Source organism: Cervus elaphus, chromosome 20 (genome assembly GCF_910594005.1).
Source record: "Cervus elaphus chromosome 20, mCerEla1.1, whole genome shotgun sequence".
In the NCBI taxonomy this organism is placed as follows: Eukaryota; Metazoa; Chordata; class Mammalia; order Artiodactyla; family Cervidae; genus Cervus; species Cervus elaphus.
The window spans coordinates 35,994,158-36,014,497 of NC_057834.1; the positions used below are offsets into that span (position 1 = coordinate 35,994,158).

General features: G+C 43.3%; 1 protein-coding gene and 1 long non-coding RNA gene across 6 annotated transcripts in view; one reads left to right on the plus strand and one right to left on the minus strand.

Annotated features, from left to right (window-relative positions):
* The window catches only part of LOC122676714, a 99,831-nt gene that overhangs the window by 14,263 nt on the left and 65,228 nt on the right, over positions 1-20,340 (plus strand). The gene's annotated exons all lie outside the window — the stretch shown is intronic.
* The window catches only part of LOC122676713 (CD48 antigen-like), a 43,398-nt gene continuing 41,063 nt past the window's right edge, over positions 18,006-20,340 (minus strand). For all 3 annotated transcript variants that reach the window (XM_043876304.1, XM_043876303.1, XM_043876305.1), the window contains exon 6: positions 18,006-18,232. The gene's annotated coding sequence lies outside the window, so the exon portion shown is untranslated. The remainder of the gene's footprint in view (positions 18,233-20,340) is intronic.

Below are 20,340 nucleotides of genomic sequence, written 5' to 3' on the forward strand. Positions count from 1 at the left end.
TTTCTATCCCCAAGAACAGTCTTACTTTTAAAAAAGAAAATTAGGAAAATGTGGTGCCATGAAGAGGCATTCCTGGAAACCTGGTCCAGTGGTAGAGCCAAGTATTCATAAGAGAAGCATCTCCTGGAGAATGGGTTCTGAAGAACAGGTGTGTTTGTTGAGAATTTGTGGCCTCACTGGACACATCCAAAGGGTTTCACTTAGTAAACCTAGAGACTCCTGAAGCAGGAACACATCCCCAGTTCTGTGACAGCTCACAGGCTCAGATAAGTTCAGATATTTGTCCAGAGCATTCAGCTAATAAGTAAATAAGATGATTTTCAGACATAATAAGTAAATAAGATGTGGTACTGGGAGGAGGCACTTAGGGAGGATTTATAACCTCAAGGACACCGGTCAGCACTTAAAAAATGGTGGTCGCTGTGTGTCCTCATAATCACAACAATCTGCCCGCCAGCAACATGCTTCTAGCTGGGTCAGGAAGTTTCAGGAAGATTCTGAATGTGGGAGAAAGAGTCCCCACGCCGACCATCACAGGGTCAGTGCCCAGCAAGCCTCCTTGTTGTTGGGGAAAGACCTTGTTAATGAGACAGGGATGTCTAAGGTCCCTGGTCTGACATCTGCCCCCAGACTGAGGAGTCTTTTATAACAAATAAAAAACTTCTCACTTTATTCTGTATATCATCTTTCCCGTAATTTTGTCAGCATGAGTGTATCACAAAAAAAATCCAAGTATTATTGAAATATTGCTGCAAATGACACAACTGACAAAGGATTAATCTCCAAAACATACAAACAGCTTATACAGCCTAATATCAAAAACACAAACAATGCAACAGCAACAAAAAAGGGTCAGAAGATCTAAACAGATATTTCTCCAAAGAAGACATACAGATGGCCAAGATACTCATGAAAAGGTGCTCAACATTGCTAATTACTAGAGAAATGCAAATCAAAACTACAATGAGGCATCACCTCAGGTCAGTCAGAATGGCCATCATTTAAAAGTCTACGAACAATAAATGCTGGAGAGGGTGTGGAGAAGAGGGAACCCTCCTACTTTGTTGGTGGGAATTGTGAATTGCTACTGCCACTATAGAGAACAGTATGGAGGGTCCTTAAAAAACCAAAAATGGAGCTATCATATGCAATCCCACTCCTGAGTATATATCTGGCAAAAAGTATAATTTGAAAAAATACATTCATTCCAATCTTCACTGCAGCAATAATCAAGACAAGAAAGCAACCGAAATGTCAATCAACAGAGGAATGGATAAAGAAGGTGTGGTATATGTATATACAATGGAATTCTACTCAGTCGTAAAAAAGTATGAAATGATGCCATTTGCAGCAACACGAGTGGACTTACAGATTATCATACAAAGTGAAGTAAGCCAAAGACAAATATTATATGATATTGTTTGTAAGTGGAATCTAAAAAATAAAATACAAATGTACTATTTACAAAACAGAAATATAAAAAACAAACTATGATTACCAAAGGGGAAACAGAGGGGATAAATTAGGAGGTTGGGATTAATATATACATATTCAGTTCAATTCAGTTCAGTTCAGTTGCTCAGTCGTGTCCAAATATTTGCGACCCCATGAATCGCAGCATGCCAGGCCTCCCTGTCCATCACAAACTCCCGGAGTTTACTCAGACTCATGCCCATCGAGTCGGTGATGCCATCCAGTCATCTCATCCTCTGTCGTCCCCTTCTCTTCCTGCCCCCAATCCCTCCCAGCATCAGGGTCTTTTCCAATGAGTCAACTCTTTGCATCAGGTGGCCCAAGTATTGGAGTTTCAGCTTCAGCATCAGTCCTTCCAATGAACACCCAGGACTGATCTCCTTCAGGATGGACTGGTTGGATCTCCTTGCAGTCCAAGGGACTCTCAAGAGTCTTCTCCAACACCATAGTTCAAAAGCATCAATTTTTCGGCCCTCAGCTTTCTTCACAGTCCAACTCTCATATCCATACATGACTACTGGAAAAACCATAGCCTTGACCAGACGGACCTTTGTTGGCAAAGTAATGTCTCTGCTTTTTAATGTGCTATCTAGATTGGTCATAACTTTCCTTCCAAGGAGTAAGCATCTTTTAATTTCATGGCTGCAGTCACCATCTGCCGTGATTTTGGAGCCCAAAAAATAAAGTCTGACAGTGTTTCCACTGTCTCCCCATCTACTTCCCATGAGGTGATGGGACCAGATGCCATGATCTTACTTTTCTGAATGTTAAGCTTTAAGCCAACTTTTTCACTCTCCTCTTTTACTTTCATCAAGAGGCTTTTCAGTTCCTCTTCACTTTCTGCCATAAGGGTGGTGTCATCTGCATATCTGAGGTTATTGATATTTCTCCCAGCAATCTTGATTCCAGCTTGTGCTTCTTCCAGCCCAGCATTTCTCATGATGTACTCTGCATACAAGTTAAATAAGCTGGGTGACAATATGCAGCCTACTCCTTTTCCTAATTGGAATCAGTCTGTTGGTCCATGTCCAGTTATAACTGTTGCTTCCTGATCTGCATACAGGTTTCTCAAGAGGCAGGTCAGGTGGTCTGGTATTCCCATCTCTTTCAGAATTTTCCACAGTTTATTGTGATCCACACAGTCAAAGGCTTTCGCATAGTCAATAAAGAAGAAATAGATGTTTTTCTGGAATTCTCTTGCTTTTTCGATGATCCAGCAGATATCGGCAATTTGATCTCTAGTTCCTCTTCCTTTTCTAAAACCAGCTTGACTATCTGGAAGTTCACGGTTTACGTATTGCTGAAGCCTGGCTTGGAGAATTTTGAGCATTACTTTACTAGCATGCGAGATGAGTGCAATTGTGAGGTAGTTTGAGCATTCTTTGGCATTGCCTTTCTTTGGGATTGGAATGAAAACCGACCTTTTCCAGTCCTGTGGCCACTGCTGAGTTTTCCAAATTTTCTGGCATTTTGAGTGCAGCACTTTCGCAGCGTCATCTTTCATGATTTGAAATAGCTCAACTGGAATTCCATCACTTTCAATAGCTTTGTTCATAGTGATGCTTTCTAAGGCCCACTTGACTTCACATTCCAGGATTTCTGGCTCTAGGTGAGTGATCACACCATTGTGATTATCTGTCTTGTGAAGATTTTTTTTGTACAGTTCTTCTGTGTATTCTTGCCACCTCTTCTTAATATCTTCTGCTTCTGTTAGATCCATACCATTTCTGTCCTTTATCGAACCCATCTTTGCCTGAAATGTTGCCTTGATATCTCTCATTTTCCTGAAGAGATCTCTAGTCTTTCCAATTCTGTTGTTTTCCTCTATTTCTTTGCACTGATCACTGAGGAAGGCTTTCTTATCTCTCCTGGCTATTCTTTGGAAATCTGCATTCAAATGGGTATATCTTTCCTTTTATCCTTTGCTTTTTGCTTCTCTTTTTTTCACAGCTATTTGTAAGGCCTCCTCAGACAACCATTTTGCCTTTTTGCATTTCTTTTCCATGGGGATGGTCTTGCTCCCTGTCTCCTGTACAATGTCACGAACCTCTGTCCATAGTTCATCAGGCTCTCTGTCTATCAGATCTAGTCCCTTAAATCTATTTCTCACTTCCACTGTATAGTCATAAGGGATTTGATTTAGGTCATACCTGAATGGTCTAGTGGTTATCCCTACTCTCTTCAGTTTTAGTCTGAATTTGGCAATAAGGAGTTCATGATCTGAGCCACAGTCAGCTCCTGGTCTTGTTTTTGCTGACTGTATAGAGCTTCTCCATCTTTGGCTCCACCTCCAAGGAGTAGCTGCTGCCGGACGCAGGAGGGCTGAGAGGAGGTACTCCATGTTCAAGGTCAGGAGAGGCTGCCATGAGAAGATACTCCTCCTCCAAGGTAAGGAGCAGTGGCTGTGCTTTGCTGGAGCAGCCGTGAAGAGATACCTCACATCCGAGGTAAGAGAAACCCAAGTAAGATGGTAGGTGTTGCGAGAGGGCATCAGAGGGCAGACACACTAAAACCATAATCATAGAAAACTAGCCAATCTGATCACAGGACCACAGTCTTGTCTAACTCAGTGCAACTAAGCCATGCCGTGTGGGGCCACCCAAGACGGTCGGGTCATGGTGGAGAGCTCTGACAGAATGTGGTCCACGGGAGAAGGGAATGGCAAACCACTGCAGTATTCTTGCCTTGAGAACCCCATGAACAGTATGAGAAGGCAAAATGATAGGCTACTGAAAGAGGAGCTCCCCAGGTCGGTAGGTGCCCAATATGTTACTGGAGATCATTGGAGAAATAACTCCAGAAAGAATGAAGGAATGGAGCTAAAGCAAAAAAAATACTCAGTTGTGGATTGGACTGGTGATAGAAGCAAGGTCCGATGCTGTAAAGAGCAATATTGCATAGGAACCTGGAATGTTAGGTCCATGATCAAGGCACACTGGAAGTGGTCAAACACGAGATGGCAAAAGTGAATGTCGACATTCTAGGAATCAGCGAACTAAAATGGACTGGAATGGGTGAATTTAACTCAGATGACCGTTATATCTACTACTGTGGGCAGGAATCCCTTAGAAGAAATGGAGTAGTCATCATAGTCAACAAAGGAGTCTGAAATGCAGTACTTGGATGCAATCTCAAAAATGACAGAATGATCTCTGTTCATTTCCAAGGCAAACCATTCAATATCATGGTAATCCAAGCCTATGCCCCAACCAGTAATGCTGAAGAAGCTGAAGTTGAACGTTTCTATGAAGACCTACAAGACCTTTTAGAACTAACACCCCCAAAAATGTCCTTTTCATTATAGGGGACTGGAATGCAAAAGTAGGAAGTCAAGAAACACCTGGAGTAACAGGCAAATTTGGCCTTGGAGTACGGAATGAAGCGGGGCAAAGGCTAATAGAGTTTTGCCAAGAGAATGCACTGGTCATAGCAAACACCCTCTTCCAACAACACAAGAGAAGACTCTATACATGGACATCACCAGATTTACAGAATACTATATATGAAATAGATAATTAATAATGAAACTGTGTACAGGCCATTGTGTTCCTGTCTTTAAAATAAAATGTTGACTCAAGAGTTAATGATTGGGAAATGTGAAGACGTGGCATCCAGTCACAAAAACAAAGAATAGTTGGGCTAATGAACTGGTGACAATTTAGATTACAACTCTTCTGCTTATTTAACTTATATGCAGAGTACATCATGAGAAACATTGGGCTGGATGAAGCACAAGCTGGAATCAAGATTGCCGGGAGAAATATCAACAATAGATATGCAGATGACACCACCCATATGACAGAAAGTGAAGAAGAACTAAAAAACCTCTTGATGAAAGTGAAAGAGGTGAGCAAAAAAGCTTGCTTAAAACTCAACATTCAAAAAACTAAGATCATTGCATCTGGTCCCATCACTTCATGGGAAATAGATAGGGAAACAGTGGAAACAGTGAGAGAATTTATTTTGGGGGACTCCAAAATCACTGCAGATGGTGGCTGCAGCCATAAAATTAAAAGACACTTGCTCCTTGGAAGAAAAGTTATGACCAACCTAGAAAGCATATTAAAAACCAGAGACATTACTTTGCCAACAAAGGTCCATCTTATCAAATCTATGGTTTTTCCAGTAGTCATGTATGGATGTGAGAGTTGGACTATAAAGAAAGCTGAGCGCTGAAGAATTGATGCTTTTGAACTGTGGTATTGGAGAAGACTCTTGAGAGTCCCTTGGACTGCAAGCAGATCAAATAAGTCCATCCTAAAGGAAATCAGTCCTGAATATTCATTGGAAGGATTGATGCTGAAGCTGAAACTCCAATACTTTGGCCACCTGGTGCAGAGAAGTGACTCATTTGAAAAGACCCTGATGCTGGGAGGGATTGAAGGCGTAAGGAGAAGGGGATGACAGAGGATGAGATGGTTGGATGGCGTCACCCACTCAATGGACATGAGTTTGAATAAGCCCGGGAGTTGGTGATGGACAAGGAGGCCTAGTGTGCTGTAGTCCATGGTGTCACAAAGAGTTGGACATGACTGAGCGACTGAACTGAACTGAACTTTCACATAACAGAATCACTGAAATCCCAGTTCCCCAAAAGATATAAGTAAAGGCATGACACATATTTCTAAGTTGTTTTTCACAGGGAGCACACTCCCTCCAGATGAAAACTGCTGACCCCAAGAACATAGACCTTAGAGTTGAAACCAGAAGGTTGATGATGCTTGAAACTTCGCCTTAATGCCAACCAATCCAAGAACTTTCCAGAGCTGATCACGCCCTGCTCCTCGAACACTATAAAACTCCTCACTACCCCTTCCAAGGTGGGTCACATGGTCTTTGGGGTATTAGCTCCTGTGGCGTGCAAAAGTAATTAAAGCTATTCTTTTCCACTTCACCCAAAACTCTGTCTTCATTTTTCTATTTGGCACCAATGAACAGAGGCCGAGTTTCAACAATAATAAGAACTTATTGTATAGCACAGGGAACTACAGTATATGTATATATACATTTAGTGTGTGTGTGTGTGTGTGTGTGTGTGTGTGTGTGTGTGTGTGTGCAGGCGCACTGTGCTTAGTCACTCAGTCATGTCTGACTCTTTGCAACCTCATGGACAATAGCCTCTCAGGCTCCTCAGTCCATGAGGATTCTCCAGGCAAGAATACTGGAGTGGGTTGCCACACTCCAGGGCATCTTCCCAACCCAGGGATCAAACCCAGGTCTCCCACATTGCAGGTGGATTCTTTAATCTGAGCCACCAGGGAAGCCCAGGAATATTGGAGTGGGTAGCCTATCCCTTCTCCAGGGGAACTTCCCAACCCAGGGATCAAACAGGGGTCTCCTGCATTGCAAGCAGATTCTTTACCAGCTGAGCCACCCATGAAGCCTATATATATGTGTGTGTGTGTATGTATATATACTGATTTATTTTCTGCACACTTGAAACTAACACAAAATTATAAATCAACTACTGTTGTTGTTGTTAGGTCGCTCAGTCATGTCTGTTTGCGATGCCATGGACTGCAGCACACCAGGCTTCCTTGTTCTTCAGCATCTCCAGGAGTTTGCTCAAACTCAAGTCCATTGAGTTGGTGATATCATCCAACCATCTTGTCCTCTGTCATCCCCTTCTTCTCTTGCCTTCTATCTTTCCCAGAATCATGTTCTTTTCTAATGAGTTGGCTCTTCACATCAGGTGGCCAAAGTATTGGAGTTTCAGCATCAGTCCTTCCAATGAATATTCAGGACTGATTTCCTTTAGGATGGACTGGTTGGATCTCCTTGCAGTCCAAGGGACTCTCAAGAGTCTTCTCCAACACCACAGTTCAAAAGCATCAATTCTTTGGTGCTCAGCTTTCTTTATGGTCCAACTCTCACACTCACAGATGACTACTGGAAAAACCATAGCTTTGACAAGATGGACCTTTGTTGGCAAAGTAATATCTCTGCTTTTAATATGCTTTCTAGGTTGGTCCTATCTTTTCTTCCAAGGAGCAAGCATCCTTTAATTTCATGGCTGTGATCACCATCTGCAGTGATTTTTGAGCTCAAGAAAATAAAAAATCTTTCACTGTTTCCATTGTTTCCCCATCTATATGCCATGAAGTGATGGGACCAGATGCCATGATCTTAGATTTTTGAATATTGAATTTTAAGTCAGCTTTTTCACTCTCCTCTTTCACCTTCATCAAGAGGCTCTTTAGTTCCTCTTCTACTTCAATGAAAATTTTATATATATATATATATATATATATAATATACATTTACAAATGCAAATGAAATGTTCTAAAAATTTAGAGTTTGGGGGCATGAAGTGCTGAAGATAAGCCTGTGGACTTTGCGATTTTCTTATTGAGGAGTGAGTGTCTTTAGAGAAATTAGCCAACACCCCTGAAAACAGAGCTGATAAAATGTACTTGGTGGAATCACTGAGGAGTTATAAGAGGCAGTGAGATGATATGTATTAGGATCTGAGAAAGGAGAGCAGGAATAGGGGTCAAGAGCAATGAGGAGAGCAACAAACACTTATTGAGTGTGTATCTATTGATACAGAAATCATGGCCATTTTCAGACGAGGAATCTGAGGCTGAAGAACTTAAATAACTTACTGAAGGTCAAACAGCTAATATCTGGCAGAACTGTTACCTGAACCTGCTCGTGCCCCATATCCTTTTCATGATACCAGGTGCCCTCTCGGAAACCACGGTCTTGATCCTCCCCTGACCCTTACCAGCCCTTCCCTTCTCTAAGTGAAGGGAAGTCGCTAAGTCGTGTCCGACTCTTTGCGACCCCATGGACTGTAGCCTTCCAGGATCCTCAGTCCATGGGATTTTCCGGGCAAGAGTACTGGAGTGGGGTGTCATTTCTCAGATACAGAACAGCTGTGGGCCTTTTGGGCAATTCTGAGACCAGCCACCAGGAGGCGACATTGCCTGGCTATGGTTCAGGCCGCCTCCCCTGGGAGGATAGGCCGAGGGATGTCTGTGGGGGTTGCCTGTGCTGGGTGGTTTTCACCGTATTTACTTAATTCTCCCAACAACTCTGGGAAATAGGTATTATCTCATTTTATAGAGGAGGACTTTGAGGATCTGCCCGTGATTATCCAGCCTGTGGTATCAGCAGCAATGGAATCAATGTGTGTCTGTCTGTAAAGTCCTGCCTCCCAGCAGGCTGGGCTCCCAAAGACAAAGTCTTTCTGTGCTCCCAGGATACACAGCTCGGTGGGTAGGGTGACGAGGAGGGGTAGCCCACTTGAGCCTGGGCCGGGGTGTCTAGTGAAGGAGAAGGCTGGGTGAGGGTTGTCTAGGCCTTCGCTTTGGTTATTGCAAGGGAGAGTTAGGTTTTAGGGTGGAATAAAGTAAATACCACTCCTGTGGACCCCTAGGATGCTGCTGCTGTGCAGACCCATGGATCACCCTGGGGAAGTTGTCCTCCTGCCTTGAGGGAGGCTGCCTTTTCCTCCTAGTAAACAGTTGTTTGTGTTTCTGGGCAATGCTACATGAACATGTGTCTGCAGATTGAAATGTTAGATTCCCTACCAGACAGTGATGTGCTAGAAACACCAGGAGCTGGCTTGTGAAAGCTGGCTTTGTGCATCTTTCCCCAAGTCTGTGCTCCGCGTCAGCATGCTGGTGGTTGGAAATGAGCCATGAAGCAGGTATCCACACCTCAGAGATTGACAAATGCTAGAGACCAGGGCTTTCTCCTTCTGAAGAGGCAGCTGTTAAACAGTTCCCAGCACCACTCCGCCCCTGGGGAAAGTGGGTGGTAGCAGAGAGATGGACCAAGGGACCCAAAGGAACCTGTGGATTTCATCCATCAAGTGAGCTTCCATCTCAAGCTCACTCCAGGCCTTCAGTTTGAGAAGAGAGTAGGTTCTCCTAGAGTGGAATTGCTGCACAATTGAAATTGTTCATCTCTCTTCTTTATTGTTGCTGAGAGCAAATAACTGACTATGAAACACGCATAAGCTGTGTCTCCACTGGAAGCAAGATGGTAGACACAGACTGTGTCTTTGGGCCCAACTCATGATGGACACTGCCTGGGTCCTAAAGAGGTGGGACGCCCGTAGGGGACTGGGTGGCTATGGGGTTAACTGTGGAGAGATGGAGCACATGTGATGCTCACCTCGGGACTCAGCGACTGCAGCAGATGGTGACTGGACAGGAAAGGAGGGCCCTGGCGACGCGCTCCTTACAGAGGTGCTCAGTAAACATTTGCTGACTTGAAATCAGTCATGGGTGCAGCTTAGCTAAAAGCTGTCTGTCTTGTTTAAGAATATGGGTGATATCCCAGCTTTCATTCTACCAGGAGAGATGGGACCAGGCTGAGTCAACAGGACACCTACTGGGGTAGGACGGGGCAGAGTCTCAGGGGACCACTTTAGGGGGGCCATGTGGATTGACCCCTAAACTAGGGAGGTTTTTCCTAGTTACCTGCTCCTGCTGGGGCTGTCCCTCCCCTCTGTGTGAACATATTTTCAGGGCTGTGAGTAGGAATCTGCCTCTTCCCTGTGGGGCAGTTGTCCTGAGCCCTTGGTGTGGGTAGAACCTTGTACTGGATGTTGTGCTTGGTCCAAATCCTGCTGGGTGGAAGACAGATGCTGAGAACTTGTCCAGCCAAAAACAAGAAGGGAAACCTTGTGATATACGAAGCCCAGAAGAAAGAGGCCTAACTGATGTGGTTCAAGTTGAGAGTCACCTACACACTGAGATTGGGCTGGGGCCCTCCCAGGAGCTGGGCATAAGATTGGGGTGGGAGCAGTCCCTCTACTGGGGGCATTCTCCAGGTTTAAAAGGTAATGTAGTTGTATGACGGATAGGATGGATGTTAAGACTAAGCTGGAAAGACCCTGTGAAAACTGGGCCATGAGACTCCCTAGGGGGACAGTCCACTGCCCCAGGGAGTAGGGCAGGTCCACCAGCCTGCAGTTCACAGGCAGTAAGGCTCCCTGGGCCCTGCTGGGAGACCGACCAGCTGAGGCTTCTCAGCAGGCTTTGCAGGTCTGGGTTGTGGTGGGAGATAAGGCCTATTTGTGACTCACTAAATGCAGGGGGAAGTGGTTGTGGTTGACCAAAGGTCATCTTGATCTCAGAGATGGTTGAGATGCAGCCATGGGCCTTAGTTACTCTATCTGCAGTGTGTGAGGACAGTGAGAGGCTGCCCTGGGACAGTCCTGGCTTCCCTCCCTCTCGTGTGGCTTCTCAAGGTTTGAAACCATCTTGAGTGGGAGATTCATTGCACCAAGAGGAACTTGGATCTGGAAAGACCAGTGATCAGAAAGAGCAGGGACCTGGTCTTAGGCCAGACTCCGACATGGACTGACTTTCCACACCTTAGGGTTCACCAGTTAATCTCTCTGGAGCTTCAGTTTCCTCATCTGAAAAATGGGAAGGTAATCACAACAGTACTTATCTGCCTCTCACAGGTGAAAGTATTTTTGCACTGGAAAGTAACTAGACAGGTGGGAGGCGTTGATGGTGGTTTAGCTCCCGGGTGCCCCTGATGGGCTGGACATCAGAGGAAATGTCTGTTGTGTAGATTCCGCAGGAAGAGGTGAAGCAGTGCCCCGTGTATCCAAGAGTCAGACTTCTCCCATCCTTAATCCTTTAGAATTCAGTCCAGGGCTGGGCTCCCACCTCATGGTCATGGGCCCAGGGGCCCATCTGAATTACTTAAGCAGAGGACCTCCCATTGTCCACCTTTGGGGGCCCCTCACCCACCAGAGAGGTTTTCCTCTTATATTTGAAATGGAGCCAGGCAGCTCTGTGGGCAGCCAGGCTCCACCTTAGGGTGGGGGGCAGGGGACTGGTGTTTATGCTGGGAAAACCCTAAATGTCAGAATGAGAAGGATTTCCTGAGGTCCAGTACCCACACAAGCTGCTGAGTTCTCTCCAGACTGTGCTTTCAGGATTTTGAAGTTTTGTTTTTTGTTTTAGAAGAGCTTTCCTTTGTTTCTGTCAGGAAAGAAATGCCTGGGGTCATGGTCATTGGATGGTCACGCCTGGGCTGGGGGAGGGTTCAAGTGTTGACTGCTTCATGCCCAGACCTCCCAGTAGGTTGGTTCCCTGTTTCAGCCCCATTCTCACCCACTCTGCTTCCTACCTGGCCCTCTGAGCTTGGGTCCTCGTGGTTTCTCTGGGCAGACGACTCCATCCTCTGATGTGTCCCTGCATGTGTGTTCTAGGTCAGTGGTTCTCAAACTTGGCTGCACACTGGGCTCATCTGAGTCATTAACAAAATCCTGCCCCACTGGGCACAACCCCAGAGATTCTGATGTAATTGGCCCCAGGTCTGACTCTGCTTTACTAGGCAACCACTCTCCTTGTCTCTGAGATTCCAGGCATCTCTGGTCTGCTGAATGGTTTCCTCCCTGTTTCTCTTTGATGTGACTGATACACTTAAGCAAAATACTTTTACCATAGTTTTATAGTTCCAGGGAAGAAGAGAACACACATGCATTTACCTGGTTCATGAACATCTTAAATAATAAGAAGTCCAAAACCTAACTTCAGTCTACATGTCCAACACCATCTTCAACCACAACTTTACACTCTGTAATTTAGCAAATGCAAACTCCAAAACTGTTTCCTTTCACCCATCTTCACACAGCTCTTTCCCCACATCTGTGGCATCACTCTTGCCGCTCCCTTGAGAAGAGCTTGCCAAAGCCCAGAGAAGAGCTATGGCTCAGCCTCTGCATCTCCCGACCTTCCTTCTGCTCTGAAATGGCTCCAACAGTTTCAAGCTCTTCACTGTCACACAGCCACAGTCAGAGGCAAAGACCAGAAGGGGGGGGGGGGGTCTCCCTCCTTCCTCTAGTCAGGATGGAAGTCATTTTCGGAAGCTCCCAGAAAACTTTTCTTACCTATCATTGTCCAGAATAGGGTCACCTACCCACCATGAGGCTTCCCTGGTAGCTCAGGTGGTAAAGAATTCTCCTGCAAGGTAGGAGACCTGGGTTCAATGCCTGGGTCGGAAAGATCCCCTGGAGAAGGGAAAGGCTACCCACTCCAGTATCCTTGGACTGTATAGTCCATGGGGTTGCAAAGAGTCAGACATGACTGAGTGAATTTCACTTTCACCTGCCACAAGACCATGGGAATATCCCCACCTACACCCCATATATCAGATATCTCATCTTGCAGTAGGATCAGTCAGGGCTCTGTTAGTAAGAAAAGGGGAGGGTCTGGGGGAGGAAATGGAAGTATTTTATTTCTCCATTCCTTCTGTGTCTTTGTTGGGGAACTAGTTATCTACATGTTTGATTCCCATGGTCAGTCCATTTTGCTCTAATTGCTCCCCTCTTGTTTTCTATATTATTTTCTCATTCTGTCTTTCACATCACTGATGAGATTTTCTGTCATGTTGATGCTATTCTTTGTATTTTTAAATTCTTCAAAAGAATTTTCTCCTCAATTGTTTTCTTAGCTGCCTCACCCCAACTCCCTTCATATTCTATTAGTTCATCTTTTACCTGTGGTTTCATCAATCTTTTTTGCAAACTCTTGTTTCTTTCCTTTATTTTAGAGGACCAAATATTTGTGTAGGTCTCTGCTAGCTTTATTTTTTTTCACCCCCTGCATTTTCATCTTTGATTGGAGACTTTCTGTTTGTTCTGCTGTTTGCCTTGGCAAACCTGTGTATTTGGATTCCTTTTGATTTTGCCTTCTCTCAGGACCCTGAAGTCTGAGCACATGAGTTAGAGATCTGTATGTGAGGGCTGGTATTCTTTGTTTGGTCTACAGCTTCCTGGTGAAGGTGGGAGGAGAGCATGGGCTCTGGGCCATGGGAGGTGGAGAACCCTGCCTGCTCCACTTGCTTCAGTTCTTTAAAACCACAGAGAAACAGTCTCCTCTGGGTGGGGTCTTCCTGTTTCATGAGGAGTGCCTGTGTGATTCTGTTCCCTTTCCCCTCCTCCCCATCAGACTGGGCCGGCTGTGTGATGTGGTATCCTTGTGGTTCACGGGCTTTCTGTCTCTTCACCCCTCTACCCCTGTGTCTGCTGCCTTTCCCATCTAGGTCTCTTGCTCCTGGAATGGTGTTTCTCAAACTGGTGTGTTTTATAGTCTTGGGATCCTGCAAGTGCCCTGTTCAGTTCAGTTCAGTTCAGTTCAGTTGCTCAGTCATGTCTGACTCCTTGTGACCCCATGAACCGCAGCACACCAGGCCTCCCTGTCCATCACCAACTCCCGGAGTCCACCCAAACTCATGTCCATTGAGTCGGTGATGTCATCCAGCCGTCTCATCCTCTGTCGTCCCCTTGTCCTCCTGCCCTCAATCTTTCCCAGCATCAGGGTCTTTTCCAATGAGTCAACTCTTTGCATGAGGTGGCCAAAGTATTAGAGTTTCAGCTTCAACATCAGTCCTTCCAATGAACACCCAGGACTGATCTCCTTTAAGATAGACTGGTTGGATCTTCTTGTTAGAATGTTTATATTTCTTGCTTTCATTTCAATAATAATCTGAGAGTTTAATAATCTGATAATTAGTATGTATATATTTGGATCTTGCAGGTGCCTACCTTATAACAAAGGCATTTTCAGGGCTGCATTTGCTTTTGTGTTAAAGAATCTTCATGGGGGTGGGGGGACCAGATAATGGCACAGACCACCTGGTGCATGGTTCACATGGAGGAAACAGGTGGGGAAACTGGCCCTGAGGTGTGGCAGAGTGACAATAACATCCTGTACTATTGATGCTGGCACCACTCTGAGTCTGTTAACTCAGTGACTGCCGACAGCTCTATGAGGGAAGGCTTGACAACTCCCCTCTCACAGCTGAGGGGATGGAGGCACTGGGGTGGTCAAAGCCTTGCTCAAGAATATGTCTGCGGCTGGTAAGCAGTGTGAGGATGTGACCCAGGCACCTGGGCCCCGAAGCCTAATTTCTTATCCATTAAGTTGTAAGGCTCATGTACATTTGCCCAAAGGTTAATTCAGCTAAAACCAGTTTGCTGAAAGATAGTTTATAGAAAAATCCATTTTTTAAGTGGGTAAATCACAGGATGAACAAGTTGATGAATTTGATAAATTTATAAAATATTTCCTCCTATTAATTGTTAATAAAAATTTGTTATTTGAATCTGATGGATTACCAGAGCCCGTGAGGACTTTGGGGAGAAAAGATCCCAGGGATCTGGCTTCAAATCGCCTCCCTGGCCTCAGTCCCCCAGTCCCTCTGCCTGTCAGTCTCATCTCTCTGCCCGCCAGTCTCTCCTCTCAGGCTGTCTTGTGAGCTGACTTCTCTTTCTGTCTCCAGCAGGGAGCTGGTTAGAGAGACATGGAACATTGCTTTAAGTGCCCTTAGGAAGAAATAATGAAAACCTGCCAGCTAAAATAACAGAAATCTTCAAAAGCTGTTAAATCATTTTTTATCCAATATGAATTGCTTTAAGTTTTACACATAGCTAAAAAAATAAGTTTCTGGTAAATGGATAGATTTGATCACTTTGTTGATCACTTGTTGATGACTTGATCATTTACTAAATTGACATTTGACAAATTGGCTCCCTTCTTCCCCTCAGCACCTCTCCAACAGGCAGATCACATTCAAAAGTTCCTGGTAGGTAGCTGTCAGGGACATGTCTGACTTGTGAGAAGAGTTGTGGGGTTCATCTTTGTGGTACAAATTCATAAAAGTTCATTAGCAGTAATGTAAATACCCGTTATGGGGTACCCAATAAAGAACATTCTTATTCTGTGATTCCAGTGGCAAGTAAATAGATATGTATTGAATGAAGACTTCAATAATGTCATGCTAATAATTTTTTTTCAGGTGAATAAAGCAATTTTGCAGATCTATCATTTGTTACCAGGCAGAGTTTTGGTTAAGATGAGGTTCTGGTAAACAAAGGCTTTAATCAAGTGTTGGTATAATAAAGTTACGTGAACTAGCATTTTTTGTATTAAAGTTAAAAAAAATATTAAATATAGAACCTGATGTGAGTCTGCAGTTGTTTTTCCTCTTAATACCAACACCAATGATTCAATTTCAGAAAAACCAAAACACCCATCATGTTACATTAAAGTTGCATATTTCAGTCTGAATATGTTTGAATAATCATTGCCCTACTGTTTTGCTGTTTGGTTCTTATTTATTTTATATACATTGTTTTGGTTTATAATATAAAAAATATAAGCACAAGACATTAATATAAAGTTTCATATTTATACATCTTCATATAACATAATAAAAATTAAATTAACACTGAGTAATGAGAACAATTCTCTTAAAAAAATCTTTTTTTAACTATAACTATATATATATATAACTATAACTATACAACTATATTTTATAACTATAAATTTGCTTTTTTAACTATAAAGCAAACTTTAAATTATTACACAAAATGAGGATAAAGGGATCTTTAATAAGCATGACACAAATAATAAACTGACCAAGTAAAGCATTAAAGAAAGTACAAGAGAAGTTCATTTATAAATAAGGATGCAAATCCTAAAGATATTGTCAAACACTATCACATTAAAAAATAATACACATTAACTGAGATTTATCCTAACAATGAAATAGTTCAATCCTAAGACATCTATTAATTTATTATTAATGGTAAAAAAGAAAACCATATGCTATCTTCACAAGTGATAAATGGGGAACAATAAAACTTAATACTTTATTTTTGGTAAAATTCTTGATAAAATATATGAGATAAAATAAGAATAAATACATACTTCCTTAACATGATACAGCGGATATGCCTTACCCAAAACACAACATCATGCTTAATGGAGAAACACTAGAAGCATTTATATTAGAGTTAGGAACAATATAAGGATATTCTTTATCATCATGATTATTTAACATGGTTTTGGAAGTATTAGCCAATTCAATTAGATAAGAAAAGGAAATGAAGCATAAACATTGGAAAGAAGGAAGCAAAAGTTATAATCACTTGTTAACATTTTTGTTTATTTCTAAATTCAAAGGGATCAAATGAAAACCTGTTACAAACAGTAGAGAAATTGAGTAACATGGCTTAATATATGACTCATATGTATTATCTTAATAAAATTAGAATACACAGGGGGAACAAGACACTATTTTTAATAACAAAATGATGAAGAATTATTATTTCAATAAGATATGCCTTTTGACTTTTGTGCAAGCATGTATAATTTAATGAAAGTATAAGAGTGTGTGAATTACTTGAACTTTGAGAAACCAGATAGTACATTTCCTGTGTCTATAATTAATTCTAGTATATGACAGAGCCAAAAAAAAAGAAACACAGTTTACTTCTCTTTCCATTACTCCCCTCTACTATACAGCTGACCTTGAATCTTGTATCTACAGGCCTCTTTTTTATAATAGTCAAAGCCATTCTTTTCACTATTCATAGTGGTGAACTGACTGTGAAACCCTGAAGGTCCTCCCCTCAAGGCTCATCCTTCTCAGGGGCCCCAGGTTCCTCCCTGTTCAGAGAAATAATCTCTTTCCCCCCACTACCCTGTGCAGGTCCTGCCTGACCATGAGCATACCCTAATAGGGTTAAGAGGTTCACAGGTCCAAAGTGTGGCTGAAGGCTGAAGGCTTTCCCTCTCATATTTGGTTATTTAACTGGCAGAGTCACCACCTACCATCTGTGATAGAAGAAAATTTTGGTGGGAACTTGGGGGAACAGCTCAGTGAGATTGGTCAGGAAGACCTAGGCTCTAGTCCCAGCTCCACCTTAAGAAGGGATCTTTGGGGGCCTAAGGGTAAAGGGGTAAAGGGATGGGGCAGATCTTGCCAAGGTCCTTGTCATGCTCCGGTTTTATCGTGGTCTAAGCATCACCCTGATTATTTAACTTATATGCAGAGTATATCATGAGAAATGCTGGGCTGGAAGAAGCACAAGCTGGAATCAAGATTGCCAGGAGAAATATCAATAACCTCAGATATGCAGATGACACCACCACCCTTATGGCAGAAAGTGAAGAGGAACTAAAAAGCTTCTTGATAAAAGCGAAAGAGGAGTGAAACAGTTGGCTTAAAGCTCAACATTCAGAAAACTAAGATCATGGCACCTGTCCCATCACTTCATGGGAAATAGATGGGAAACAGTGTCAGACTTTATACTCTTGGGGTCTAAAATCACTGCAGATGGTGATTGCAGCCATGAAATTAAAAGACGCTTACTCCTTGGAAGGGAAGTTATGACCAGCCTAGACAGCATGTTAAAAAGCAGAGACATTACTTTGCCAACAAAGGTCCATCTGGTCAAGGCTATGGTTTTTCCAGAGCTGTGAGAGTTGGACTACAAAGAAAGCTGAGCACTGAAGAATTGATGCTTTTGAACTGTGGTGTTGGAGAAGACTCTTGATCCCTTGGACTGCAAGGAGATCCAACCAGTCCATCCTAAAGGAGATCAGTCCTGGGTGTTCCTTGGAAGGACTGATGCTGAGGCTGAAACTCCAATACTTTGGCCACCTCATGTGAAGAGTTGACTCATTGGAAAAGACCCTGATGCTGGGAGGGGTTGGGAGCAGGAGGAGAAGGGGATGACAGAGGATGAGATGGCTGGATGGCATCACCGACTCAATGGACATGAGTTTGAGTAAACTCCGGGAGTTTGTGATGGACAGGGAGGCCTGGTGTGCTGCGATTCATGGGGTCGCAAAGAGTTGGACACGACTGAGTGACTGAACTGAACTGAAGCATCATCCTGGGGTTCTGGACTTGTTCGGATCTTCTCGTAGATAGTGTGGACAGCCAAAGTACACTCAGGGTTGTGTGAGTGGCAGTTGCTCTTCTCCAAGTCTTCCTACAATTCAAGCAGAGTTTAGGAGTGGTCTTGATATATTTCTAAGCATCAAGTAGAAGGATTAGTCAAGCTACATCTCTTTATGAGCTTCTTGTCTTCACCCAGGTAGTTCTGGCTCTCAAGCCTGATAACTCCCCCAAATACAGCTTCAGCACAGACTCTCTATTGAACACTGTAGAATCTTTGCACTTGCTCTGTCTTCTACCCAAGATGCTATGTCTCTCTCCCTAATCCAAGACCTCCATTTTTCTCACCCCCTCATGTCTTTCAGGGTCTCTCTTTTTGGTGAGTTTTCCCCTGACAGCCTTAGTTAAAATTGCACACTACCTATCCCACCTCTCTTTTCTGCTTTATTTTCTCCCAACACTTATCATCACCCAGAACTTGATGGTTTGCTTATTGATTTTTCACTCTCCATCCCCTCAACCTAGAATAGTCTATGAAGCCAAGGACTTTTCTTGCTTTGTAGACTTTTGTAGCTCAGATAAAAACAATTCAGGGAACACAGTAGGTGCTCAACAGATATTTGACGAACTTTAATTTGCAAATCACTTTGCTCTCATTGCAAAAGTTGCTGTGAAAAGCTGAAAAGTGTCAGGTAAATGCAAGCTATTATACTGTAATCTTCATTTTATAAAAGAATAAACTGAGGCAGAGGGAGGGAAGTGATTTTCTGGAGTTGATCAAGAAGTCTGTGTCACAAACTCATTTTATGAAACAAAAACAGACTCACAGACATAGAAAACAAATGTATGGTTACTAAGGGGAGAGGGGGGGTGGTAAGAAGGGATAAATTAGGAGTTTGGGATTAGTAGACACAAAATACTATATATAGAAATGATAAACAACAAAGTTCTACTATACAGTATAGGGAACTATATTCAGTACCTTGTAACAAACCATAATGGAAAAGAATATGAAAAAGTATATGTCTATCTATCTAAAACTGAATCACTTTGATGTACACCAGAAACTAACCCAACATTGTAAGCCAACTATACTTCATTAAAAAAAAAAAAAAAGAAATCTGTATCAGAGCCTCATATCCATTTCCCCAGACTCTTCTTTATGCCACCATCATCTTTTTTGCACTTAGCTTCCTGTCTCCTTGAAGGGAGTTTATTTTCTCCACCAGACTGGGAGCTCCTCAAGGGCAGAAACTGAGGTGTCAGAGGCTTCAGCATGGGGCTGCATGTCTGGGTCAGATGTTGCCTCATCGGTTTCTCTATCCCAAAATCACTCATTGTTTCCCTCCTGTGCTTCTCTGCAAGGGTATTAGGGTTTGGGTCACAGTGAACAATTTCCTAAGTTCCCCGAGGCCCAGGCTAGGTAAGGACATAACCCAGAGGGGCTGCCATGGGAAGTCACAATGTGGAGGGCACTGAGGCAGTTGGGGACAGTGCATGGAAGACTAGGCTGGGAATGAAGACACCCCTATTCTGCCCCTATCGTTTGCACGGTTCTCTGATAAGTCAAAGTATTCCCTCTATGTCTCACTTTCCCCTACTATAACCTGCTGGGACTAGACCAGATCCTGATGCTTTGTGACACAATCATCTCGCATTGTCCCCTCTTTGGGGAAGTCAAAGGATGAGAGAGGAGAGGACTTGGCCATTGGCTACTCCTGGGCATCCCTGTTTCTCTTCTGCTCACACTTTTCGTCCAGTGGTTCTCAACATGTGGGACCAGGGTCACTTGGGATCAGTATCACTTGGGAATTTGTTAGAAATACAAGTTCTCAGGGCTGCCTTAGACCTACTGAATCAAAAAGTCTTGGAGTGGGCCCAGAAAACTTCATTTTTACCAAGCCCTTCAGGTGTTCCTGATGCAAGCTCAATTTGAGAATCATTGCTCTGGAGAGTCCTTTAGATGTCTTCTTTTCCCCCTGTAATCTCTGTCTTCAGTTCTTCGCCGCTGGTGAAATCATTCTATCTATGACCATAGCACCAATTTCCAAGCAAGGGTCAGTAGCCAACATGAGATGCCCTCCTAGGAACACCTCATCAATGGGAGGGCATCAAAACATTTACCTAAAGATGTCGTATTAGTGGTAGGATCTCAGGTAGGTAGGACAGAGAAAGACTTTGAGCTTTTCCTGATGCTCCTCA